Genomic DNA, 9,255 nt, shown 5'->3' with positions numbered 1-9,255 from the left:
GCTTCAACCTCTCTGGATCATCAGGAGACAGCTGGTCCTCTCTGCTGTCCTCACACACATCAGGGTCTGTCTTTGATGACGGATCTGGGGAGACAAGAGGACACAGCAGAGGGTAAACTCCCTTTTGGAAATCCTGCTGACCCACATTAATAAAGGTCCACCAGAGGTCCATCAGAGCCCTTTGGAGCAGGTCTTTTTCCTCATGGTTCCTGTTGCTATCTACTGACAACTTCCAATAAAGTCCCAATGGAGAGATTAGCCTTCTGGGCCCTGAGGCCATTTTTACAGTTAATTTTCCATACCAAGAGCCTGGGTCTGACCGAGGTTTCTGCCTAAAAGGAAGTCTTTCCTCGCCACTGTCGCAATGTTGCTTGCTCTGGAGGAGACTACTAGAACTGTTGGGTCCTTGTAAATTCTGGAGTGTGGTCTGTAAAGTCTGTAAAGTGTAAATCTGTAAAGTGTCTTGAGATAACTCTTGTTATGAATTGATACTATAAATAAAATTGAATTGGATTTATTTTATAATATCTTGTAAAACATCAACCCTGTTTTCTACAGTCAAGATATGAACATCATTCTTTTCAGGACAAACTGGGTTATTAGAATATTTGGGTTGCAATGAGGTCACTTGAATATTAAAAATGGTTGTAGGACCTTAAAGACAAATAAATAAATAAAACGGAACATGAATCTTCTTCCAGTCACACTGTGAAGAAATAATAATTCTTACTTATACAGATGACAATTTTTTTTTTTTCAAAAGAAGTCCAGACACTTTTGCCCTCATGACATTTACTTATGCCAATAATCAACATAATGTCATATTTATTGATATTACACCCACAGCAATGCTACACAAGCATTTGTGTGTCTAAAACAGTTCTCCTAAATGCAAAAATAAACATAATAAACATGACTCATATAAAGCACATACTATTTACATTTCTTCAAAAAAGGCCCAAATATATAATATCTAATATAAATATACGCCAAATCTATAACCAGTGAGGCCATTATGCTCTAAAAAGCGGTAGATATCTTGTTATCATCACTATACCATCTTTGATTGCATACTAGACAGCTTGACTGGGAGTATTGGCATCTTTGAGCTTCCATACTCTTTGAATGTTGTTGTCTCCCATATAAGGGCATGTCTCCCATATATGGGCAGGCTGCTTCCTTTTTTTCGTAAACACACGAGAGCAGACACGGAGCAGCGAGCTAGCGGCATAAATGAGCCAAAACGCGATGAATTATGGACATAAAGTGGATATATCTTGGATGTAACGGTTGGGATTTAAAGCTCAACAACCCCTATAAAAGCTGGAAGGTCCAGGCTGGATAGTAAATCACCTGTAGAGCCTAGAAGGATCCAGAAAAGACCGTAATCGTTAGCTTGTTACCTTTCAAACGCAACCATTGGTAAGTCAATCGCTTGTATGGTTCATTAATTATTAAACTATGAATCAGAGGTGCTGTTTGCACTAGTCGGCGAGTGTCTCGGGCTCAGAGGGTTGATCATGGTTTAGTCCAGACCACGTCCAAAGTGGGTCGGTACAAAGTCAAGACCGAGTTCTCCAATAACATTCAACAGAAATGAGAGACTGAAGACAGAGAAGAAGAAAGCAGCAGACCTGCTGTGGTTACTGGGACCAACCAGCACCTTAAAGCTCCAGCAGCTAGTCTCCAGTTCTGGTCCTGGTTTAACAGCCCGTTATGTTTCTTTAAGATATTTACTCACCTGCTTCCTGTCTGGCAGGTGCAGCCCTGTATACTCTGCCAACCACCCTGAAGGGATGAACATGAATAAAGCAGTTATCTTCTGGGGAGAGGTACACTAAATCCTAATGAGATGAACCTTTAACACCTGATTTCCTTCAGTCAGACTGATCTCAGAGCTGATCTCAGAGCTGTGACAAACTGTCATCTCTCTCCTCTCACAGCTTCACTGAGAAGGTTGGAGGTCTACAGGAAATACTGGATCTTTGCGTTGAGACTAACTGTGTTTAGTTTAATACTGCTGAGACCAGCATGGACTGAGTCCAACTCTCTACTGACCTCAGAGTCTCCAGTCTCCAGTCTGGACTCTCCACAAGATCACACAGCGGCTTCACGTCTGATTCCTGCAGATCGTTGTAACTCAGGTCCAGCTCTCTCAGATGGGAGGGGTTGGACTTCAGAGCAGAGACCAGAGAAGCACAGCTGGTCTCTGACAACCTGCATTCCCTCAATCTGAATAAAGAATAAATGATGATGATGAAAATCAATTTCTAATTCAATAAATTCTTTAAACAGCTGCATTTGGAAACAAGTTTTGGGTCTCTTTGTTTTCATCTACATGTCTGTGTGTGTGTGTGTGTGTGTGTGTGTGTCTGTGTATGTGTCTGTTTGTGTATGTGTCTGTGTGTGTGTTTGTGTGTGTGTGTCTGATTGTGTGTGTGTGTGTGTGTCTCTGTGTGTGTGTTTTTGTGTGTGTGGGGAGGAGGTCTGTATGTGTGTCTGTGTGTGTCTATGTGTGTGTCTTTGTGTTTGTTTCTGTGTGTGTCTGTGTGTATCTGTGTTTGTGTTTGTGTGCTTTTGTGTGTGATTGTGTGTGTATGTCATGTACATGTGTGTGTATGTCAGTGTGTGTGTATGTGTGTGTATGTGTCAGTGTGTGTTTCTGTGTGTGTGTGTGCGTGTGTGTGTACAGTGCATTGCAAAAGTATTCGGCCCCCTTGAACTTTTCAACCTTTTGACACATTTCAGGCTTCAAACAACTCTCTGTAAAATGCACCTGCTCTGTGATAGTCTCAGGGTTCTGTTGAAAGCGCAGAGAGCATCATGAAGACCAAGGAACACACCAGGCAGGTCCATAATACCGCTGTGGAGTTTAAAGCCGGATTTGGAAACAAAAAGATTTCCCAAGCTTTAAACATCCCAAGGAGCACTGTGCAAGCGATCATTTTGAAATGGAAGGAGTATCAGACCACTGCAAATCTACCAAGACCTGGTCCCTGTAAACCTTCAGCTCAGACAAGGAGAAGATGATCAGAGATGCAGCCAAGAGGCCCATGATCCCTCTGGAGGAACTACAGAGAACTCCAGCTGAGGTGGGACAGTCTGTCCATAGGACGACAATCAGTCGGATATTGCACAAATCTGGCCTTCATGGAGGAGTGGCAAGAAGAAAGCCATTTCTCAAAGATATCCATAAAACGTCTTGTCTAAAGTTTGCCACAAGCCACCTGGGAGACACACCCAACATGTGGAAGAAGGTGCTCTGGTCAGATTAAACCAAAATCTAACTTTTTGGCAACAATGCAAAACGATATTGATATTTTTAACTTTTAGCAAATAAAAAACTGAAAAGTGGTGCATGCAAAATTATTGGGCCCCCTTGCGTTAATACTTTGTAGAGCCACCTTTTGCTGCGATTACAGCTGCAAGTCTCTTGGGGTATGTCTCTATCAGTTTAACATCCAGAGACTGAAATTCTTGCCCATTCTTCCTTCTAAACAGCTTGAGCTCAGTGAGGTTGGATGGAGAGCGTTTGTGAACAGCAGTTTTCAGTTCTTTCCACAGATTCTCGATTGGATTCAGGTCTGTACTTTGACTTGGCCATTCTAACATCTGGATATGTTTATTTGTGAAGTTTGATTTTGGTTTAATCTGACCAGAGCACCTTCTTCCACATGTTGGGTGTGTCTCCCAGGTGGTTTGTGGCAAACTTTAGACGAGACTTTTTATGGATATCTTTGAGAAATGGCTTTCTTCTTGCCACTCTTCCATGAAGGCCAGATTTGTGCAATGTCCGACTGATTGTTGTCCTATGGACAGACTGTCCCACCTCAGCTGTAGTTCTCTGTAGTTCCTCCAGAGGGATCATGGGCCTCTTGGCTGCATCTCTGATCATCTTCTCCTTGTCTGAGCTGAAGGTTTACAGGAACCAGGTCTTGGTAGGTTTGCAGTGTTCTGGTACTCCTTCCATTTCAAAATGATCGCTTGCACAGTGCTCCTTGGGATGTTTAAAGCTTGGGAAATCTTTTTGTATCCCAATCCGGCTTTAAACTTCTCCAGACCAGTATCTGGGACCTGCCTGGTGTGTTCCTTGGTCTTCATGATGCTCTCTGCACTTTCAACAGAACCCTGAGACTATCACAGACCAGGTGCATTTATACAGAGACTTGATCCCACACAGGTGGATTCTATTTATCACCATCAGTCATTTAGGACAACATTGAATCATTCAGAGTTCCTCGCTGAACTTCTGGACTCAGTTTGCTGCACTCAAAGTAAAAGGGCCGAATAATTTTGCACGCACCACTTTTCAGTTTTTTGTTTGCTAAAAAAGTTTAAAATATCCAATAGATTTCGTTCCATTTCACAATTGTGTCCCACTTTATGGTGATTCTTCACAAAAAATAAAAATGTTATATCTTTATGTTTGAAGCCTGAAATGTGTCAAAAGGTTGAAAAGTTCAAGGGGGCCGAATACTTTTGCAAGGCACTGTATGTTTATCTGTCTGTGTGTCAGTGTGTGTGTCTTTTTGTGTGTTTCTTTGTATGTGTGTGTGTGTGAAGTATATTTGCCATACCGCTCTCTAGTCACACACACACACACCTCCACCTGTCCCAGGTGAGGTCTACATATAGAGTTACCACCCCCTGACCTCATCATCATCATCATCATCATCAGTAATTATGATCTGTATTATTTGAATATAGGTGTCAGCATGATTATTAATGACATGCATGTGAAGAGGATCAAACAGAAATCAGAGTAATGGCTTCAACAGTTAATAAGCACAAGTCTTCTGGGACTGCAGACTGAATGGACTACAAGAACCATTAACATATGAACTACAGAACATTTACTACTTGGTAGATGGAAGTTGTGTTTGGACATGAATTAGTTTTAGTTGTTAATTAAAGACATTAGATCTCTAATAGTAACAGAGTCAGGGAACTGACCTCAGAGTCTCCAGTCTACAGTCTGGACTCTCCAGAAAACCACACAGCAGCTCCACTCCTGAATCCTGCAGCTTGTTGGTACTCAGGTCCAGTTCTCTCAGATGGGAGGGGTTGGACTTCAGAGCTGAGACCAGAGAAGCACAGCTGGTCTCTGACAACCTGCAGCTCTCCAATCTGAATAAAGAATAAATGATGATGATGAAAGTCAATTCCTAATTCAATAAAAACTTTATTGATCCTTTAAACAGCTGCATTGTAAACATGCTTTGGTCTCTTTGTTTTAATTTACTGTACTTGTGTGTGTGTGTGTTTAACAGAAATGGGAAGTTCTTCGTTACTATATTCAAGTAGATTTTTTATTATATAGATAGATATTTTTACTTTACCTTTTTTTGCGCCGACTTTTTACTTTGACTTGTTTTATTTTACAAACTTTGCTTGTTATTTTACTTTCATATAATTTCAGTGGAGTTATTATTATTATTAATTATTTAAACATATATATATACTGTATATATATATATATATATATATATATATGTATATGTATATATATATACACACACACGCACACTGTACTCTGGTATAGTAAAATGTTTTTCTGCATCATCAATACTGAATAAAAATAAATATTATATAAAAATATTCAATCTAATAATTCATATTTCTTCCTTTATTGTCTTTCCTTATTAAGCTCTCAGACAAGGAAGGGAGCCCGTGACGGCAGCTGATTGGACAAGAGCGTCACGTGGGTCTGGCTGCTGGAGGATTTCAAAGCGACTGTCATGGCGGCTCGGACGGAACAGGATCTTGTATTTTAGGAACAGAGTGGAGCGAAACGTGTTCCTGAAAACATTTGAAGGAGGAAGAGGCCGTGCAGATGTTGAATATGTCTTCATTTCAGATCCACAAAGGTCACTTTACAAGATATTGAGAGGCGGCGAGCCGAGCCAGTCGCTCCTCATCTGCTACAGGAAAGCCAGCTGGAAAACTGCGTTTGTGTGTGTGTGTCCGAGTGTATGAATGTGTTTCTGTATATGTATTGGTATTTCAGTGTGTGTGTTTGTGTGTGTGTCAGTAAATCAACACATTTGTTCGTAGAGACCCAATCATCCGTTCAGTTTTTGCACAACTGCAACAGCTACATAAATAAAACTTGTTTTAAACATAAAGAAAAAAACGTCTTAAAAAATGAAACATAGTTTGTCCTTCTGCTCTCTAGTCACACACACCTCCACCTGTCCCAGGTGAGGTCTACATATAGAGTTACCACCCCCTGACCTCATCATCATCATCATCATCATCATCATCCTCATCATCATCATCATCATCATCATCAACAGTAATTATGATCCGTATTATTTGAATATAGGTGTCAGCATGATTATAAATGACATGCATGTGAAGAGGATCAAACAGAAATCAGAGTAATGGCTTCAACAGTTAATAAGCACAAGTCTTCTGGGACTGCAGACTGAATGGACTACAAGAACCATCAACATATGAACTACAGAACATTTACTACTTGGTAGATGGAAGTTGTGTTTGGACATGAATTAGTTTCAGTTGTTAATTAAAGACATTAGATCTCTAATAGTAACAGAGTCAGGGAACTGACCTCAGAGTCTCCAGTCTACAGTCTGGACTCTCCAGAAAACCACACAGCAGCTCCAGTCCTGAATCCTGCAGCTCGTTGTTACTCAGCTCCAGCTCTCTCAGATGGGAGGGGTTGGACTTCAGAGCTGAGACCAGAGAAGCACAGCTGGTCTCTGACAACCTGCAGCCCTCCAATCTGAATAAAGAAAAAATGATGAAGATGAAAATCAATTTATAATTCAATAAAAACTTTATTGATCATTTAACCAGCTGCATTTGGAAACATGCTTTGGTCTCTTTGTTTTCATCTACATGTCTGTGTTTGTGTTTTTCTTAGGGATGGAAAGTACTTTGATACTCAAGCAGAATTGTTTATATATTTTTAGTAGATTTCTTTTTTTGCGCCGTCTCTTTACTTTGACTTCTTACATTAACAGGAAAGAACAACCTGTGTTTTCAATGCTGTGCAGATAATATGATGATATTTAAATCTGTTTTCCTATGAAAGTAACTGACAGTGTCGCAGTAAACTCCTGCTTAGCTGTATCACTAATATTACGTTGTGGCTTTCAGATATCTTTCTTAACTTGAATGAAGGTAAAACAGAGTGTTTTATTTTCAGTACTCCAGGCATGCAGAATGGTCCAGCTTTGAGTTTGAGAGCTCTGGCATCTTACACTAGATCAGCTGTCCAAATCTTGGGGGTTACTTTTGTTTGCATTTTGAAATTTGATAAGGAGATTAGTGATGTTGTTAAAATGAGCTTCTTTCAGCTTTGCCTGGAGCCCTTTGTGAGCAGGCACAACGTAGAAAAGGCCAGTCATAATTAGTTCAAGGTTGGACTACTGTAACGCTCTTTTTGTTGGTCTGTATGTGTGTGTGTGTGTGTGTTTGTGTATGTGTGTATGTTGGTCTGAATCAGACGTCCATCTAACGCCTTCAACTTGTGCAGATTGCTGCTGCTCGCTTTTTAACAGATACATCTAGACGTGCACACATCCTTCCTGTTCTCTACACCCTGCATTACACTATTATATATTATACACTATGTAACCCTAACCCTGCATCGACTCCCGTTGCGTTTTAGAATAGATTTTAAGATTTTATTGTTTGTTTTTACGGTTTTAAATGGACTTGCCTCAGAGTATTTGTCTGAAGATTTAAGTTTGGGGAAGCACAACCGGTCTTTTGGGTCTTCAAATCAGCTGGTTTTAGAAGTACCAAGGTCCAGGTATGAATGGGGGGGTGGGGGGGGGCAGGCTTTTGCAGTTGCTGCCCCGAGACTCTGGAACAAGTTACCCCCCCCCCCCCCCCCCGATATTTGCACTGTTACAGATGTCGATCTTTTTAGGTCCAAACTCAAAACGTATCTGTTGAGTCTGGCATTTAACACGTAGCACTGGTGGGACAACTTCATTTTTTAATTTATTTGTTTCCTTTTCTGATTTTACTGTTTTCTATGTTCTCTCTTTCTATTGGCCGATGGGATTTTACTCATTCTGGAAGCACTTTGGACCCTGCTGGTGGCTGTATAGTGTTATATAAATACATTTTGATTGATTGATTGATTTTACAACTGAGTGAGTGTACCTGGGGTACACTGTTGGAAAAGTGCATGAAAAATCTGCTGCCAGGGGCCAGATAAAAGCTATTAGTAAAAATATCATTGATATTTTCCTTCTGTCAGGGACAGAACTGAGTGACATAATTTCCCCAAGCGTGGAACAGTAGATATGTTCTGAAACAATTACATTTCTTATGCTGCACTGTAACTTTTATTCTTGTGTTTTATGTGTCCTAATGTTTCTATTTTGTTTTAAACTGTCCATTCATATGTTTTATCTTTAAATTTCTTATGCTGCACTGTAACTTTTATTCTTGTGTTTTATGTGTCTATTTTGTTTTTAACTGTCTATTCATGTGTTTTATATGCTTATAATGTTTAACTGTTTGTACTTGTGTTTTATCTGTTTAACTGATTTAGTGTGAAGCACTTTGAATTGCCCTGTTGCTGAAATGTGCTATACAGATAAAGCTGCCTTGCCTTGCCTTACAAAACAGACTCGTTAATTTAGTTTCATACAATTTCAGTGAAGCTATGTGTGTATGTTTGTGTGTGTCTATTTGTGCTTCTGTCTGCCTCTGTGTGTCAGTGTGTGTGAACATGTGTGTGTGTGTGCATGAATGTGTGTGTGTGTGTGTGTGTGTGTCTGTATTTATGTGTATCTGTGTGTGTGTCTGTCTGTCTGTGTGTTTATGTTTGGTGTCTGTGTGTGTGTGTGTGTGTGTGTTTGTTTGTCTGTATGTTGGAGCTGTCTGTGTGTGTGTGTGTCTGTGTGTATTTCTGTGTGTGTGAGTGTGTGTAGGACCAGTCAGTAAATTAGTAAAACAGTAATTGTGATCCATATTATTTGAATATAGGTGTTATGATTATAAATGGCATGCATGTGAAGAGGATCAAACAGAAATCAGAGTAATGGCTTCAACAGTTAATAAGCACAAATCTTCTGGGACTGCAGACTGAATGGACTACAAGAACCATCAACATATGAACTACAGAACATTTACCACTTGATAGATGGAAGTTGTGTTTGGACATAAATTAGTTTCAGTTGTTAATTAAAGATTTTAGATCTCTAATAGTAACAGAGTCAGGGAACTGACCTCAGAGTCTCCAGTCTACAGTCTGGACTCTCCAGAAAACCA

The 9,255-nt window shown here is 40.1% G+C and overlaps 1 long non-coding RNA gene and 1 pseudogene across 1 annotated transcript in view; one reads left to right on the top strand and one right to left on the bottom strand.

Moving 5' to 3' along the window:
• The window catches only part of LOC117950741, a 58,264-nt pseudogene that overhangs the window by 27,285 nt on the left and 21,724 nt on the right, over window positions 1-9,255 (bottom strand).
• LOC117950748 overlaps window positions 2,988-9,255 on the top strand; it is a 13,515-nt gene continuing 7,247 nt past the window's right edge. Inside the window, exons 1-2 of the long non-coding RNA XR_004657984.1 lie at window positions 2,988-2,998; window positions 7,346-7,355. This is a non-coding gene — a long non-coding RNA (uncharacterized LOC117950748). The remainder of the gene's footprint in view (window positions 2,999-7,345; window positions 7,356-9,255) is intronic.

Source organism: Etheostoma cragini, chromosome 9 (assembly GCF_013103735.1).
Source record: "Etheostoma cragini isolate CJK2018 chromosome 9, CSU_Ecrag_1.0, whole genome shotgun sequence".
In the NCBI taxonomy this organism is placed as follows: domain Eukaryota; kingdom Metazoa; phylum Chordata; class Actinopteri; order Perciformes; family Percidae; genus Etheostoma; species Etheostoma cragini.
This window is presented reverse-complemented; position numbering and strand designations above follow the sequence as displayed.